This window comes from Carassius carassius, chromosome 4 (assembly GCF_963082965.1).
Source record: "Carassius carassius chromosome 4, fCarCar2.1, whole genome shotgun sequence".
In the NCBI taxonomy this organism is placed as follows: Eukaryota; Metazoa; Chordata; class Actinopteri; order Cypriniformes; family Cyprinidae; genus Carassius; species Carassius carassius.
In genome coordinates this window covers 6179868-6198725 of record NC_081758.1, presented here as the reverse complement: position 1 = coordinate 6198725, position 18858 = coordinate 6179868, and the positions used below count along the sequence as shown (strand labels likewise).

At 41.6% G+C, this 18858-nt stretch overlaps 1 protein-coding gene and 1 long non-coding RNA gene across 2 annotated transcripts in view; one reads left to right on the top strand and one right to left on the bottom strand.

The window, feature by feature from the left end:
• The window catches only part of ddx54 (DEAD (Asp-Glu-Ala-Asp) box polypeptide 54), a 62924-nt gene that overhangs the window by 25057 nt on the left and 19009 nt on the right, over nucleotides 1-18858 (top strand). The window lies entirely within an intron of this gene.
• Nucleotides 1193-3669, bottom strand: LOC132129317 (uncharacterized). The gene is made up of 5 exons (XR_009428480.1): nucleotides 3639-3669; nucleotides 3456-3546; nucleotides 3126-3286; nucleotides 3046-3095; nucleotides 1193-1830 (listed from the first exon to the last, which is right to left on the bottom strand). It is a non-coding gene; the product is annotated as an uncharacterized LOC132129317 (long non-coding RNA).

Genomic DNA, 18858 nt, shown 5'->3' with positions numbered 1-18858 from the left:
CACACACATACATTTTATCTATATATCTATATAAAAATAAGCTCCGTATATATGACCCAAAGTAACTAGTAACTAACTACTTGAGTAGATTTTTTATCCGATACTCTTGTACTCTTACTCAAGTAACTATTCAGATTAGTACTTTTACTTTTACTTGAGTACAGTTTTTGGGTACTCTACCCACCTCTGATTGACATCCCGATCCTGGACAACGTAATCAACTACAACTTCCCATCGAAGGGAAAACTCTTCCTGCATAGAGTGGGTGTGTGACGGAGCAGACAGAAAGTTTTCCATTGGCCCCAGGTGGAGAGCTGGACCGCAGACAGAAGGCAAAAGGGCCAACAAGTGCTAAGCATCTCTCGGGGAACTCCTTCCAAGACTGTTGGAAGACCATTTCAGGTGACTACCTCTTGAAGCTCATCAAGAGAATGCCAAGAGTGTGCAAAGCAGTAATCAAAGCTAAAGGTGGCTACTTTGAAGAACCTAGAATATGACATATTTTCAGTTGTTTCACACTTTTCTGTTATATATATAATTCCACATGTGTTAATTCATAGTTTTGATGCCTTCAGTGTGACTCTACAATTTTCATAGTCATGAAAATAAAGAAAACTCTTTGAATGAGAAGGTGTGTCCAAACTTTTGGTCTGTACTGTATATATATATATATATATATGTATACACCTATATATATATATGTGTGTGTGTGTGTGTATATACAGTACAGACCAAAAGTTTGGAAACATTAGTATTTTTTATGTTTTTGAAAGAGGTTTCTTTTGCTCATCAAGCCTGCATTTATTTGATCAAAAATACAGAAAAAATGTAATATTGTGATATATTATTACAATTTAAAATTATAGTTTTTAAATTCATTATACTTTATCATTTATTTCTGTGATCACTGTTAAAAAAAAACTGTCAAATTTACGATAAAATACCGGCAGCTGTGGTTGCCAGGAATATACCGTGAAAAAAATATGGAATCTGTAAAAGACAATACGGTATACTGGTTTTGTAAACCTAAATTTTACAGTAGACAAGGTATTTTTTTTTACCAAAATCATGGTAGAAAAAAACAAATATATTTGTCAATTATACAGTAATTTTATGTAAAAAATGCTACTTTCCATAGCTTTTTACGGATATTTGCAGTAAAAAATAAGTTATAATATAATAATATATATACAGTAATTTGTTGTTAATTTAACAGTAATAGGATAGACCCTATTATGGGAAATAACTGTAAAAATAACAGAAATATGCTAAACCTTATTAAAACCTTTGACAGTAAAAAACACAGTGAAATTGTATAACAAATTACAGCATTTTATTTTGACCAGATACATTTTACGGTAAATTCCTGGCAACCACAGCTGCCGGTATTTTATCGCTAAAAATACAGTACAATATGAGGAACATAAATAGTTTACCGTACATTTTACATTTGCAACCGCTAAATATAGAAAAATCTAAAGATGCTCATATATAACCAAGTTAGTGAATATTACTGATAGACAATGAGAAAATTTGACATACCATTTGAAAACAGACTAAACATATCATTTTCTCTATTCCTACCAAACAGCATAGATCTTGAGAATACAGCATGTGTCCATATATATGGCTGGTAATCCATGGAGAAATGAATAAACATGAAACAAAAAATGACCTGCCCCCGACCGATCAACAGTAATGAGTCACTGGGTCCTGCCTTTAAGGAAAGCACTCAGTGGAGTTTCTAATGCGCATGGTGTCGAAGATACAAGCTCTGCATGAGTACTTCAATGTCCATCAGGAGTTCACTTTGGACTGGCAGGATCCCCTCTGCAGCAAAAAAAATGGACAAAGTTTCAAAAGTTTGATCAGTGCTTGAGCAAAATGCACAGAAATGAACAAAACGTGCTGTCAAAAACAGATCTAATGATAAATGATTTCTTAGGTGTAAAGTATGCAGTTCTTAAAGGATTAGTTAACTTTTTTTTAAAAACTTTGGCTGATAATTTACTCACCCCCATGTCATCCAAGATGTCCATGTCTTTCTTTCTTCAGTCGAAAAGAAATTAAGGTTTTTGATGAAAACATTCCAGGATTTTCCCTATATTATGGTCTCCAATGGGACCCAAATGGTTCAAGGTCCAAATGACAGTTTCAGTGCAGCTTCAAAGGGCTTTAAACGATACCAGACGATGAATAAGGGTCTTATCTAGCGAAACGATCGCTCATTTAAAAAATAAATAAAAAAGTTTAAGTTTTAGAAGCACAAATGCTCGCCTTGCTCTGTTCTGTGATGCGCGTTCGTGATGTCGCGTAATACGCAATTACGTTTAAAAGGTCAAGTTGACGTGTTTACAAATGAGCGGAAGGAGGACCATATACACCACATATTCAAATGTACTTGTGTCAGTTTATCGTTTAAAAGCCCATTTCGTGTGCGTATCCTGGGTGCTTTAATATTAAAAAGCCTAAAAGAAAATTTTCTTCAGGACAGAAATTTTTCAAGCATGACCTTTTAAACGTAATTGCGTATTACGCGACATCACGAACGCGCATCACAGAACAGAGCAAGGCAAGCATTTGTGCTTCTAAAACTTAAACCTTTTTATTTATTTTTTAAATGAGCGATCGTTTCTCTAGATAAGACCCTTATTCATCTATATATATTCAAACTGTCATTTGGACCTTGGACCGTTTGGGTCCCATTGGAGACCATAATATAGGGAAAATCCTGGAATGTTTTCATCAAAAACCTTAATTTCTGTTCGACTGAAGAAAGAAAGACATGGACATCTTGGATGACATGGGGGTGAGTAAATTATTAGCAAAAGTTTTTTTTAAAGTGGACTAATCCTTTAAATCTACTTATGTACATTGACAACGTAGCCCTAATCACAATCATAATTTGTTGGAAAACATTGTATTTAAGTTTCCTATTGATTTATCATAGAACTTGAAGTTAATGACTGAATGCATGGTGATGGGACCTATCATTCAATCTACATTTTATAGCGTCAGTTTCCTTCATCGTATGAAACTGCTCACCTGGACATGAACCTGAGCTCGGCTGATTAAGATTGGTGTCTCCTGTCCATCTTTCTTTTGCAAAACTTGAATAATACCACTGCTTACCTCTTATTGAATCTTTGGGTGCAGACTTAATTGAAGAGCCTCGTATAAACAGGGTGTGATGTTTAGGGAAACCAAAGAATACAGGCGCCATCATTTCTGCCAGAAGACTCAAAGGGGGCCACGAAGCTTTCATTGTGGACTGGCTAGATCCCTTCTGCATTCAGAAAGAAAACAAAAAGGGCATACACCATAAATAATAATAACTGACAAAAATAATGAAACAAGAAATTTAAGTAACAAGAAAATAAGTGCAAAACAAGTTTCCCTGTGTTGCAGTGTAGCTGAATGTTTATCAACAATTTGATTTACGGTAAAACACATACCAAATATTTCCAGCCAAGGTTTGATTCAATCTTCAGCATGCTTTTCCTGCCATTGTCTTGAAACTGTTTCACCTGTCACTCTCATTTGATGCTGTTTACAAAAACAAAACGGCAATATTGTAAAGGGACAAAGGAAAATTAATTTAATGAAAAAAAAAAAAAGATTAAGACCTGAAATCTCACCATTTCCTGAGAGTCACAGGTCCTTTGAGTATCCTTATGGTTTCTGCTCAAATTCAGTGTGTGAAAAGGGCAGGAACAAAACAAACACTTTTTATCATAATAAAGACAAAATAAGATTTAGAGACAACAGAGAAATGTGTAAAATATCTTCTAGAATCTGTTTACTTTACTAACCTTGAAAGAGACTCTCGGGTCTTAGCTGTGTCACCACCCTTAAACCTTAAACACATGCATCAGAAAACCACTGCAACAAAATCTCAGATGTCCTTCACTGACATTTTTATTGTCTTGAACATATTTTGACCTCCACATACTTGCTGCTAGTAAAATATATTGCTTTAAACAAATAAAGGCAAAACAAGTATCTAAAGCTTCTCCAAGCATTATGAAAAAAGAAAGCCAAAACTGCTTAAGCTCTGCACTTAAAGTCAACTAACAAATGTATATTAACCATTTTCAGGAAAACATTAATTGCATTAATTTCCTGAATTCTTTTAGCAAAAACAGAAAAATGACTGCCTCAATGAATAAATGACAAGAAATGCAATAGCATCATTTTTAAAGTATGACTTTACATAAGTAATCAAGCACATAAGCTTGTGACATCAATTTTGCAGAACCTTACAGCTACAAAATGCTATAATAACAGTTAAAATCAAGTAATGTTTGTAACAGACAGTGAGTGCTGTTTAAATTTCAATGTTAACAGTTCAGTCTCTGCAGCCATAGACATCATATGATGTCTATGTCTGCAGCATTCAGCGTGATGTGGGAGTACTTTACATTGAGCCTTTAAAAAAGAAGAGTAACCTGTAAACTCTGCACTACTGCACTGTTTAAGGGGACGTTCACATATCGCGTCTTTTGCGCGCTCAAGTTCGTTATTTCCAACACCGCACCGCATCGAGTTAAAAACATTTAAACTTTTCAGAATGCAGCAACCGCACCGCGGGTCATGTGACAAGAACTAACCAATCAGCTTCATCCTTTCCCGTAACAACGTTAAATGCTCAGTCAAGATGAAAGGAACAGCTGATCATAGTTGTATATGGATTTCCATTTTGAAATAAATTTAGTAGCAGAGCTACTGCAAGCGATTTTTTTGACCTGCAAATCCATTTATCCTTTGCTGAAATTTCCACGTCTTCAAGGAGAGAGCACGTCATGGTTGCTTAGCAAAGGCAGACGCCTCAGGGGCGCTTCTGCGCGAGCGCTTTGGAAAGAAGGAGAAAGCGGTGCGCCTAGCGTTTTCCACGCGTTTTTAGGCGCGATTTGTGAACAGCCCCTAAGACTTTCATTTGTGCAGATTCTCCAGTACAATGTTGTTTGCAAATGTTTAGTCGTAAAAGCTGAGAACATTGTTTTTTAACAGTTAACATTTAAAGCTTTACAAACATGTTCTGTGATCAGTTTGTCGTTTACCAGTTCAAAATTCAGTCGTGCAGCCTAATTATGACTGAATGAGAGAGGTAAATGTTTAAAGATATTTGAAATGCACTTTTTTTTCTAAGTATTCACTGCTCTTTTACACACAGCAGGTTTTTTGTGTGTGTCCTTTTTTTTTTTTCTGGACAACCTTCTGATGGATTTTACTTTAAATTGTGAGTTCCATTCAGGTTTCATGCCATTGGCACTTTTTTTGAAGGATTGTTTACAATTTCACAGCAAAAGCTATAAAGCTGTTTCCCAGTAAATAATAAAATACAATGCACTGCAATTTTATTCTGTTTTATCCTTATTCTTCGTGAAAATATGTTCTGAAAGATTCCTTAATAAGCTTTGTTCAGGATGTTAAACTACTTTAGGAGCTCTAAGGACTGCCATGGTGAAAACATTATTTGAAATCTCCTTGTGAAATTTGCTAGAGTATGGGTCAGTGTTCTGATTGCAGAAGAGTTCGACAAAGGATTACTAACACAATAAAACAACTCCAGGTATATTTTTGATGAGGATATGACAGTGCAAAATGGTTAAAATCTCTTAAATCTATGCTGAATGATAAAGACCATTTATTAATAATTTACTTGGGGAAAAAATGGAAAAAACTACAATATAAGTACATAAACCGATTAATCGATTAATCGTAAAAATAATTGACAGATTAATCGATTATCAAAATAATCGTTAGTTGCAGCCCTAAATAAAACCCTATACAACGGGGGAAAAAAAAGGGAAAGGCAAGGGAAAAGTAAAATAAATTACCTCTGAAGGAATTCAAGTGTGGAGCCAAGTTCCTGTGGATAGTGGATGTTCAGGCAGTAGTAGCTACCAAGCATCAGACAGATTGCAGAGATGTTATTTGGTCATTCACGACTTTGTGGTCAATGCTGAGCATGAACAGTCTCGATGCAAAGCAGGAGGATCCTTGGAATGAAATACAAGTTTAAAAGAATTAACTGTAAAACCCCCTTTACCATTCAAATGTGTCTTAAAATAGTGAAAGTGCAGACATTTAATATAGCGTATCCTTGCATTAGCTTAGGTTCTGTGCAGTTGTACTGATTTTCAACTCACCACAAACAATGATACATGGTGTCACAGGCAGGCTTTCCACATGGACTTCTTTTGCCAGACATGTTCCATCAACATAGTGGAAGAGAGAAGGAGGAGCATCATATCTTTCACGTCTTCTGAGCAGCCCTTCAGCTGTCCCCTCTGCATTCGAAGCTTTATGACAGCCTCCAAGACACGCTTGCTCTTGTCTACACAAGTGTTTTTCAGAAAGTCCAGAAGCCGTTTTCCCTTCTTTTCCAGACTGGTGAGGAAAGTCTCTTTCAGCGGTACCCCAGTAAGTTCTTCAAAGTGGACTATCATTCCAATCGCCTGAAACAAAAAAGGCCACTCTTCTATGATGGTTTGCATGTCTGCTTCGCTATTTATTGCTTATGTGCTAAGAGTAATATGTGCAATTCATTAGAATTTTTACTTCTTCATGACGGAAGCTTGTCTGTTCACTGAGAATCTTCATACGTGCTTTCTTCTCCTGCTGGGTTTCCAGTGTCTCAGTGACTGGCAAAAACTTCATGTCCCACTTTATGCAGCCATATGTGTCTTGAACAGATGCTCGCTTTTCAGGTGTGACTTCATCTGTGTCATCTGATCCTCCCAGGTTGCGCTTCTGTAACACTGGTGAAGTAGACCTCTTCACATTTTCAATTCGTGCCTGAATCTGTTTTACCAAAGAGTGGTACCCCTGTCCTACCACATCCCCCTCGATGACATCCTGCAGTGACTTGGGATACATCGCAACCAGTTTTTTTGCAATTTCAGTGGAGACTCTTTTAGTTGGAGAGGCACAGGCTTTCATCATCTCCTTCACAATGATGCAGATCATCTCCCTCCGCAATCGAGGCTTTGGTCTTTTCTCTCTCTGAAGACACTGGATCAAGTCTTCTGGAAAATCTTCACATGGAATTCTAAATTTATCTACCCAGTCTAGAGAATATATTGGACTGGGTGAGGGGGAGGCAGAAAATGAGGAGCAAAAAGATGAAGTTGATAGGCTGGCCTGGCTTGAAATGTCCGTATTTGGTGCTGTAAAACAAAATCGCAAACGATACGATTAATTGTACTTTTTGGACCTTGGCCAAAGTATAATAGAAAAAACAGAAAGCCCTTCATGGCTATTGTGCAATGAAATCATAATACTTACTGTTTTTTTTCCAGGCAGCCAGCAGTTTTCTTGCCTGAATTGGTCTCAGGACAGAGTTCAGATCAGTCTCGCTGATAAACTGCAAGTCCTCAGATGTCTCCACTCCTAATGATTGTAGTGCCTGCAGTACAATTTCAAGGATTGAGGCAGACAGGTACGGCAGCACCTTAGTAATTTCCGAGATGTCTGATAAAATAATGTGAATAAAGGTCAATTTACACCAAGTGGTACCTTTGGTGTTAAAATATGAAGCTGATCTTGCTTAATACTACACTTTTATACAGTGTTTTGTAAGTACCAAACTAACAGCCCCATTATTGTGACAGCACACAAGTGTTTCAATGGAACCATCTGGTACCCATACTTCATGTAAGATGTTAATGGATAGAAATCAATTAAGTCAATGATGTTCACACACTGTATCTTTTCTTTTTCCTTTCTCACTGAGTGCAGATGGTACTGAGAATGGTATTCTGTCACGTGCACCGATACCAGAAAATAAACACTGTCATTCTTAATCAAAATGAGAAATACTTCACCAAACTCAACAGAGTCAGAGCCCCCTGTGACAAGGAAGTGTCCTTTCTTGTACTGTGTTTCCTTGTACATCATTTCTATTGTGACCTTTGTATTGGTTTCAGTAAATTCAAACATTTGGACTGCATCTTGAAAGAAACAATGTGGCTCATTCCGATGTAGTTTACAATGAAGCACGTAGCCCCTTGATGACTGAACTACCTTACCACAGAAATTACAGGCTGGGCCGGCCCGTGGCATAGGCAGTATAGGCAAATGCTAAGGGCGCCGGCGCCCTATACCCTAGACGGGGCGCCAGAGCCGCGTAAGGAACTTTCCGCTTTTATTGTACTTCATTAACACTGCAACGAGTGGAGCAATAATGGGAGTTACATGGCATTGACTTTCTTTTTTTTTTTTGTGATCAAATTTTTCTAATGGCATGGACTTTCTCTTATAACTTCTTCCTTTAACGTGACCGGGGGGGAGTTGAAGGGATCATACACTTCCACCAATCAGACTTCTTTTACCCGCGGCCGCCATTCGATTTTCGTTTTTATTGCGTCAAAAAAAGTTAATATGTCAAAGCGTCCCAAATTATCTGGTGTCCAGGGGAGGAAAAAAAGAAAAGAAGAGGAAAAATGCGACAAAGACAAAGGAAATGTTACAGTAAAGATGATCAATAAAGCCATTAGTCATTAGCATACATGGTGGTTAGCTAACGTTAATCTATAAATAACCAGCGCTATCTGCTAGTTCTAACCAAAATAAAAACAGTCAATGGTTCTAACAGATAAGCCTAGCGCTATTATTATGGAAAATAGTTATATGAGTACCTTTCTCGGACAAATGTGTAAATATTAGATCTTTATCTGACATCCTTATCTCACGTTTTCCCAGCTTGTAATAATTAATCAAAATACCATTAATAATTATATTAATAATTCCATAGTTGTAACGCCAGCTGTTAACTGTGTTACAGCTCATATTGTCTATAAAGTGTGTTTATCATGTTAAAATTTACACCTCTGTTAAAGTGCACATCATTAATGTTAGAGCATAACTTAGCATTCCCACATGCAATATTATACTGCAGTTTACTGATTCTTTTGCATTCTGCTAATTAGAATTTCATTGTAATGACAATAAAATTTAAATTATTACTAATATATGAATTACTAATATAATTTGTATCTGAAAAAAATACATTGTATATTATACACTATAGCAGGGGTCTCCAACCTTTTTGTGAGTGAGGGCTCCCTGAAGGGATAAAATAGTCTTGAGGGCTACTTGTTTGATATAGGCACACACACACACACGCACACACACACACACACACACACACACACACAGTTTCAAGTTTTGAAAAATACAACAACAAACAGTAATATTGTTAAATATTATGACTATTGAAAATATTACCGTATATACCCGAATATAAGACAAGTTTTTTTGTCCTAAAAATAGGCGTTTTTGTCCTAAAAAATGGGGGGTCGTCTTATATTCGCGATATAGACAAAATCACGGGGGAAAGGGAGAAAGAACAACGGTATAAATATGAAATAGTGACTGAATGATATACTTTACATACTTGCATGTAAAATTAGAGAAGCAACATAATATCTGTGTTTAACTAAATTAAAACGCTGCTCCTCTGCCGCGTGATACGCAGAGAGAACAAGAGAGGTGCGCGCACGAGACGCAGAGCGAGCGAGAGACAGAGAGGTGCGCGCGAGACGAAGAGCGAGCGAGAGAGAGAGGTGCGTGCATGAGATGCAGAGAGAGAGAGATAGAGAGACGTGCAGATTCTAAATATTTTAAATTATTGAATTATTTTATTATGTTTTAATGGTATATGAAATGTCACCAACAGTTATTTTCTCATTTTATAACATTATCATAAAAAAAAATGAAAGATTACATTTCAGGCTATTTATAGAACGTGCTCGGCGGGCGACTCAGAGACTCCCGCGGGCACCATGTTGGAGACCACTGCACTATAGTCTACATCATGTATTTATATCTAGGTTTCTCATTTATATTATTTCATTTTATTGTATTTTTTTTTAAATATTGTGTTTATTATTAGTCTGGTGTCACATACTCCTCTTCTGTCTTCAGATGCGCTGCTGAGGTTTCTCAGTCCCACCCTTGCCAATCCCTCTGTTCCCTCCACCTCGGCAGCACAAACCGGCAGTGATGCAGCTGCATCAAGCGCTCCTCCTGTCGCCTCCACCTCAGCTGCATCAAGCGCTCCTCCTGTCGCCTCCACCTCAGCTGCATCAAGCGCTCCTCCTGTCGCCTCCACCTCAGCCGCATCAAGCGCTCCTCCTGGACCTGTTGCCTCCACCTCACCTGCATCAAGCGCTCCTCCTGTCGCCTCCACCTCAGTTGCATCAAGCGCTCCTCTTGTCACCTCCACCTCAGCTGCATCAAGCGCTCCTCCTGTCGCCTCCACCTCAGCTGCATCAAGCGCTCCTCTTGTCGCCTTCACCTCAGCTGCATCAAGAGCTCCTCCGGTCGCCTCCACCTCAGCTGCATCAAGCGCTCCTCTTGTCGCCTCCACCTCAGCTGCATCAAGAGCTCCTCCGGTCGCCTCCACCTCAGCTGCATCAAGCGCTCCTCTTGTCACCTCCACCTCAGCTGCATCAAGCGCTCCTCCTGTCGCCTCCACCTCAGTTGCATCAAGCGCTCCTCTTGTCACCTCCACCTCAGCTGCATCAAGCGCTCCTCCTGTCGCCTCCACCTCAGCTGCATCAAGCGCTCCTCTTGTCGCCTCCACCTCAGCTGCATCAAGAGCTCCTCCGGTCGCCTCCACCTCAGCTGCATCAAGCGCTCCTCCTGTCGCCTCCACCTCTCCTGCATCAAGCGCTCCTCTTGTCACCTCCACCTCAGCTGCATCAAGCGCTCCTCCTGTCGCCTCCACCTCAGCTGCATCAAGCGCTCCTCTTGTCGCCTCCACCTCAGCTGCATCAAGCGCTCCTCCGGTCGCCTCCACCTCAGCTGCATCAAGCGCTCCTCTTGTCGCCTCCACCTCAGCTGCATCAAGCGCTCCTCCTGGACCTGTTGCCTCCACCTCACCTGCATCAAGCGCTCCTCTTGTCTCCTCCACCTCTCCTGCATCAAGCGCTCCTCTTGTCGCCTCCACCTCACCTGCATCAAGCGCTCCTCCTGTCGCCTCCATGTCAGAAGCATCAAGCGCTCCTCTTGTCGCCTCCACCTCAGCTGCATCAAGCGCTCCTCTTGTCGCCTCCACCTCAGCTGCATCAAGCGCTCCTCTTGTCGCCTCCACCTCAGCTGCATCAAGCGCTCCTCTTGTCGCCTCCACCTCAGCTGCATCAAGCGCTCCTCCTGGACCTGTTGCCTCCACCTCACCTGCATCAAGCGCTCCTGTTGTCGCCTCCACCTCTCCTGCATCAAGCGCTCCTCTTGTCGCCTCCACCTCACCTGCATCAAGCGCTCCTCCTGTCGCCTCCATGTCAGAAGCATCAAGCGCTCCTCCTGTTGCCTCCACCACAGTAGCATCAAGCGCTCCTCTTGTCGCCTCCACCTCAGCAGCACAACCTAGCAGGTATGCAGCAGCATCAAGCGGACCTTCTGTTGCTCCAATAGACCTAGCTGACTGGCCATCTCCTCTAACTGATAAGGTACGAACAGAGTTGGTTCACAGAGGTCCATTTATAATAGAAAACAGCTTCACATTCCCTAAAACAAAAGACGGACGAAGATGTCAGCATGACCATTTTTACAGACTCTTAATCAATGGAGAAAAAGTCAGAAGAAGCTGGCTTATGTACTCTAAAAAAGATGATATTGCACTGCTTCTGCTGCAAACTTTTTTCTAAAAGAGAGTACAAACTTAATAGGGAAGGACTAAAGGACTGGAAAAATGCAAGTCACTTGCTCAAGGTCCATGAGGATAGCCAGGAGCATAATTCTCACATGGCAACATGGAAGGATTTGGAGGTCCGTTTTGCAAAAGGGATCACAATAGATAAACAAGAGATGGCACTTGTTGAGGCTGAGAGAAAAAGGTGGCGTGACGTTCTACATCGATTGGTGGCAATAATTCAGTCCAAAGAAACATGGCTTTCAGGGGTTCCACAGACACATTACATAAACCAGACAATGGAAAATTTCTGAAAGAGGCGGAGCTCATTGCCAAATTTGATCCAGTGATGAAGCAGCATGTCAGTAGGGTGGAAAGTGGAGCTGGCAGTCATGTACATTATCTTGGCAGAACAATTCAAAATGAACTGATAGACTCCATCAGTTCTAAAATAATAGAACGCATCGTGACAGAGATAAAAATATCCAAATATTTCTCCATCATTTTAGACTGCACCCCAGATCGGAGTCATAAGGAACAGCTCTCTGTCATAGTCAGGATAGTGTCACAAGAAGACATTCCTCAAGTAAAAGAGCATTTCTTAGGCTTTCTTGTGGCAGCGCAGTCAACAGGAGAACATTTGTCATCTCTAATCCTAAAAAGGCTAGAGAAACTTAACATCCCATTTGAGGACTGCAGAGGCCAGTCCTATGACAACGGCGCCAATATGAAGGGGAAAAATAAAGGTGTTCAGGCAAAGTTGCTTCAGCTGAACTCAAGAGCTTTTTATGTCCCATGTGGTGCGCACACTTTAAATCTGGTAGTAGCTGATGCTGCAAAAAGCTCACCAGATGCCCTTGGCTACTTTGGGCATTTGACAAAGCTATTCAAGCTCGTCTCAGCCTCCACCCAAAGGTGGGATGTCCTCTTGAAATATGCAAAAATCACTCTGAAATCATGGGCTGAGACCAGATGTGAAAGCAGGGTGAAAAGCATTGAGGCAGTAAGGTATCAGGCTGGGCAAATCCGAGAGGCTCTTCTGGAGGTGAGGGAAAAAACTGCAGACCCTGTGGTGAGAGTTGAAGCCCAGTCTTTGGCTGAGGAGATTGGATCCTATCGCTTTTGCATTTGTACAGCCATATGGTATGACATTCTCTGCAAGATCCAGCATGTCAGTAAACTGATGCAGTCACCCTCCATGCAGCTTGATGTAGCTGTCAACTTGCTGAAGAAAACAAGAGATTCCCTCACCAGTTACAGAAACACTGGATTTTCTGATGCACAGACAATTGCGAAGGAGATGTGTGAAGAGATGAACGTGGAGGCTGAACTCAAACAAAAGCGCTTGAGAACCACAAACACACACTGGCTATGAGTCTCCAGATGAGCTTATACAAGATGCACTGCGAAAAATAGAAACTACATTTTTTTATGTGGTCGTGGATACTGCCATCTCTTCACTTGATGAGAGATTTCAGAATCTTGGAGAGGTGAATAACACGTTTGGCGTGCTCCTTGATTTCCCCAACTTAGCAGAAGAGGACCTGCTACAGAAGTGTCAAACCCTAAGTACTGCTTTGACCCATGACAGCCAGCAAGACATTGATGGCATTGAACTTGCAAGGGAAATGCAGAATTTCCCACCATTGCCATCAAAGAATATGACAAACATGGAACTTTTGACCTTCCTGCATGTGAAGAAGCTGGCAGAAATGTACCCCAACATGTGGGTTGCTTTGAGAATCTCTGCCACTTTTCCTGTTACAGTGGCTGCTGCTGAAAGAAGCTTCTCAAAGCTCAAACTGATTAAAACTTACCTGAGATCTACTATGATGCAAGAACGTCTCAGTGCACTTGCCATCATAAGCACCAACCCTGTGGTCTCTAATCAGTTGTCATATGATGATGTTGTAGATGACTTTGCCTCAAGAAAATCCAGGAAAGTCAAGCTGTAGCAAGTCATGTTAGATTAAGGAGGTGGTGGTGTAGTTTCTGAAGTAATTTAAGGCAGGACCAAAAACACCAATAGAGCTCTTTTTAAGATCATCTTTTCATTTTTTTTTATTCAAATCCTTGTAGTATTTCTGTGCCTACGTAAAGATACAAATAGATAAGATATATAAGATAGATAAGATAAGATAGATAAGATAAGATACTAATGTCTTATTTTGCACAGTGCCGTATTTCTATTGTATATAAGTTAATGTCACTTATTTACACTTTTCATTTCGGGAGTCTTAAAATGTAATACTTTATCTAAGCTATCTATATTGTATTTCATATGTTGAGTTCATCTTTTTTATTTGTTTCTTTAAGTATTATTATTATTATAATTAGTATTTTGAATGTGCAATTGTTTTAGTTAAATAAAAGAATGTCTAAAACAAAGCTATTAAGTTTCTTGTGAGTATATGTACACTAACAGTGCAAGTACTGTACTGCGATGCAAGGGGGCGCCACTTAAAATCTTGCCTAGGGCACCAAATTGGTTAGGGCCGGGCCTGATTACAGGTTAACATATCTCCATGTACTTTGGTAATTCCTCCCTAGCAAATTAAGCACGCCAAACATAGAAGCTAATCAAGAGCTATGCTTCCCTCGCCACAGTAATGCTAACTAAATTCTCTTTCAGCGGTACCCCAGTAAGTTCTTCAAAGTGGACTATCATTCCAATCGCCTGAAACAAAAAAGGCCACTCTTCTATGATGGTTTGCATGTCTGCTCCGCTATTTATTGCTTTGCGCTGAGAGTAGTAGGTGCAATTCATTAGAATTTTTACTTCTTCATGACTGAAGCTTGTCTGTTCACTGAGAATCTTCATACGTTCTTTATTCTCCTGCTGGGTTTCCAGTGTCTCAGTGACTGGCAAAAACTAATGCTAACTAAATTCACAACCTAACTCATAAAAAACGAACTCCTAAAATTATCTATAAAAGCTGGGCTGGTGGGTTTTTATAACAGAGATAACTTGAAGTTGCATGTACTCACCTCACCTCGAATTAATTGTAAGTTGCCAGGATGTCTACAAATTCCGAAGATGCTGGTCCAAGCAGCTATAAATGGCGATAATACGTGTTAATAAGGCTCTGACTTTATCTTATGTTTGTGTTATTATAGTTATTATCTGGTTTACTGTAGTTTCACTTTCCACTTTCCACGTGCCCAGCAACAGTTAGGCCAATCAGCAATCCCCCTTATTTTTCTCCACCAATCAGACAGTCTCTACTAGCGCAACGCCGAACTGTTGTCAGTATGCATGTAAATTTCATCGGAGACACTCGCTCCATTCCTGATCCGATATATCTAGAGAAAATATCTTTATTCTTCAGTTCTGTTTCATGCGTCCATGAGAATGTGAGTCTATGTAAATATTGTTATCTTTTCCTTGCTTAGATTAATGGTGTATGTGTACGATTCCGTACACTTTACATTGCCTATTGATGTGTGTTTTCCTGGAGCTAAATAACCAAACCAAATTTAGGCTACATTATAGTTTCACACTTTCCCATTTCTTTGATAATGTTTAGGCAGTTTAATCATTATATCTGTGCAATTCAAGATAGTATTGTATGTGCCATTTGTATATGTACTAGTTGTATAATGTTTGGCACTGTTGAGATTGTTCATTGTTATATTCTATCCATTGTAGCGATTTAGAAATCTTCTTTTCATACCTCAACTGCATTTAATGTTACAAGGATGATGAATACTTATTATTCATGAGTCCACTTTGATTTTCTGTTTTATTTAGAAAACATGAACAAAACCATGAACAAAACCATGGACAAAACTCACATCGTCTATGTCAAACTGTTTCATTAAAGAGTGGCATGAGAGTGTAAAATTCGTCCTCATTATTGTTCTGACCGGACAACCTGGGGAGATTGAAGATTTTGTATCAACCCTAAGTACAGTCCTTCTCAGAGGTCACAAGTTTGGGTCTCCTCCCTGACACCTCTTTTATATGGTCCTTCGAGCCGGATCTTCAGTTTCCTCAGCTCTACAATGGAGCACACTCGTCCTCGCCGTGATATCCGTCGGCCTCGCTACCTCGATGACTTTCTGGTGAATATTCCGCCACGTCATCCTTCTTCTCTCACACTCCATGGCCACTCCAACGAGGGAGCAGCTTTTCAACCTCATGCTCCAGTCATCACTCCAGATCCAGTTGGACCTGCATCTCAGAACCTCAGCTCTGAAGCAGTCATGTCAGCTTTGCAGGAGATGAAAGAGGAGAACAACCAGCTCAGGCGAGATATGCAAATCCTCTTCAATTCTCTCTCCCTGAGATCAGCGCCTCAGCCTCAACCCCTCGATCCAGGGCATTCTGCTCAGTTTGGGGATAGCGCCACCACATATATGCCTTATCAACTTCCTGAGAGAACATCCACTCCTAATCGCAATCTTCAAGCAGTAGTGGATGATCTTCCGCCCTGGCCTGACGCTGTACCAATTCCTCCCTGGATCGAGCCTCTACCTCCTCCACCTCCAGATGACGTGCCACTACCTCCTCCGCCGCCTCCGATGTCATATTTGCCTTCATATGAGGGAGGGATTCACTCCACTCCAGCGTATGTAGAGCCGTATACTCTCCCTCACAATACATACTCTGTGGAGGCGACATACAGAGGTCCAAAGCCGGACATTCCATGTTTCACACATGATGATCCACGACAATTTGCCCGCCTCAAGATAGCGCTTGACAACCTCTTGCCTAGAGATGCAACTGAGCGGTTCAAATACCAAATACTAGTTGATCACCTCAAGTTCGAAGATGCGCTCCTCATTGCAGACTCCTACTGTAATAGTCCAACCCCCTACTCGAAGACAATGGCCTCACTGACTGAAATGTATGGGCAACCTCACAAACTAGCCCTGCAGCGCATCAATGAAGTCCTGGCCGAGCCTCCAATCAGAAGTGGGGATAGTCGAAGTTTTCGCATCTTCGGCCTCAAAGTCAGAGCTCTGGTCGGTATGTTAGATCAACTGGGCAAGGAGGGCAAGACTGAGCTGGATTGCGGGTCACACACCTCCCGACTTCTGTCCAAGTTGCCGCATGAACTCAGAGCACAATTCAAGCGTTACATAGACCCCATCCGCACTCCGATACCTACCTTGGTGCACTTCTCTAATTGGCTTGAGTACGAGGGCCGTGTTCAGGATGAGGACTATCAACCTTACCATTCACGGTCTCCACGAGACGAATATCAGAAGGGCTTCAAGCCCAAGTTGCAGAAGTCCAGTGCACGCCCTACCACAGTTTTGCTTGGCTCTGATCCTTCTCCTAATTCACCTGAGTCTCTGTCACAAGTTCGACCTCACGTCAGCACTAAACTTGAGAAACCTAAGAAGTATTGCCCCTTTTGCGACGACATTCAACATTACTTCAATCAGTGTTCAGAGTTTAAGAAGTTTTCCACTGATCAGAGAGCGTCATGGATCAAAACTGGCAAGCGCTGCTGGAGATGTGGCAGAAGTCACCTTGCTTCTCAATGCTATCTCAAGGCTAAGTGTCAGCAGTGTAATCAGACACATCTTGATATACTGCATGAGGTCAACACTCCCGCAGCCAAATCAGCCCATCCAACTGCAGCGACTGGACAACCAGCTACCTACTACCTCGATCCAGACCTCAGGAGTAGCTGTGTATTGCTGAAGATGGTCAAAGTTCTTCTCCACAATGGCAAACGCAGACTAGAGACTTATGCCATCCTCGATGATGGCTCTGAACGCACCATCTTGCTTCACAGTGCCGCTCAAGAGCTACATCTCAAGGGACAGAGTGAGGACTTAGCGCTCAGAACTATCCGTCAAGATGTGAAGACTGTTTCAGGAAAGTCAGTGTCATTTTCCATATCCTCATCTGCCCATCCTCAGAAACAATTTCGCATCCACAAAGCCTTCACTGCGGTAGAGCTTGGTCTTTCCAAGCATTCTCATCCTGTTGAGGCCCTACGGAAAACGTATCGTCATCTCAGAGGCCTCCCGCTACATTCAATCAGCCAAGGGCATCCACTTCTCCTCATTGGTTCAGACTACCCCCATCTTCTCTCTCCAGTTGAGCCTGTGCACCTAGGCCCACCAGGGGGCCCCGCAGCATTGAAAACTCGTCTCGGCTGGACTCTGCAAGGTCCTGCCAAAGTCCTGCTGCACCAGACGTCCACCCCCCAGTGTCTCCTTATTAACACTCCCACTTCCTCTAATGACCTTCTCAATCACGTGTCCAGATTATGGGAGATGGACATTCTTCCCTATCGTAGCGAAAGGCTCATCACCAGGTCAAAACAGGATAAGGCGGCCATCAAACTGTTGGAGGAGAAGACAGTCAGAGTTAACATTGACAACGTGCAGAGATATGCCACCCCACTGCTCTGGAAGGAAGGTCTTCCTCCTCTCAGTGCCCCAAAAGAAGCTGTCCTGAGTCAACTACGAGGCACAGAGAGTCGTCTCGCCAAAGACCCAGTCAAGGCTGCATCATACAGCCAAGAAATCAAGAAACTGGTGGATTCGTGTTACATCAAGAGGCTCACATCACCTGAAGACCAGAGCAGGCAATCGTGGTATATCCCCCATCACATGGTCCATCACAATGGAAAAGACCGCATTGTCTTCAACTGCTCATTCACCTTTCAAAACACCAGCCTGAATGAACATCTACTTCCAGGGCCAACCCTAGGTTCCAGTATTCTTGGTGTCCTGCTCCGTTTCAGGCAATATCCCACTGCGGTGAGCAGCGACATTAAGGGCATGTTTCATCAGGTCCGCCTCCTGTCTGATGATCAGCCCTTCCTCCGCTTCCTTTGGAGGGACATGAACCGCAGCAACAAGCCTGACATCTACCAGTGGCAGGTGCTCCCTTTCGGCACCACCTGCAGTCCCTGCTGCGCGACCTTTGCCCTCCAAAAGCACGTCATTGACCACAGCAGCCATGATGAAGATACTCGGTTTTCAGTGGAGAACTGTTTTTATGTAGACAATCTTCTTCAAAGCTTCCCAACCATCTCAGAAGCAAAGCAGCTCATTCACAAACTTCAGACTCTGCTCCAATCAGGTGGTTTTGAGCTGCGTCAATGGGCCACCAACGTTCCAGACATCATCAGTCATCTGCCACCTGAACTCAAATCCGAGAGCAGAGATCTGTGGCTATCAATGGAGGGTGCAGATCCCCCAGAACGGACCCTAGGGCTGCACTGGCACTGCAAAACAGATACTCTCACCTA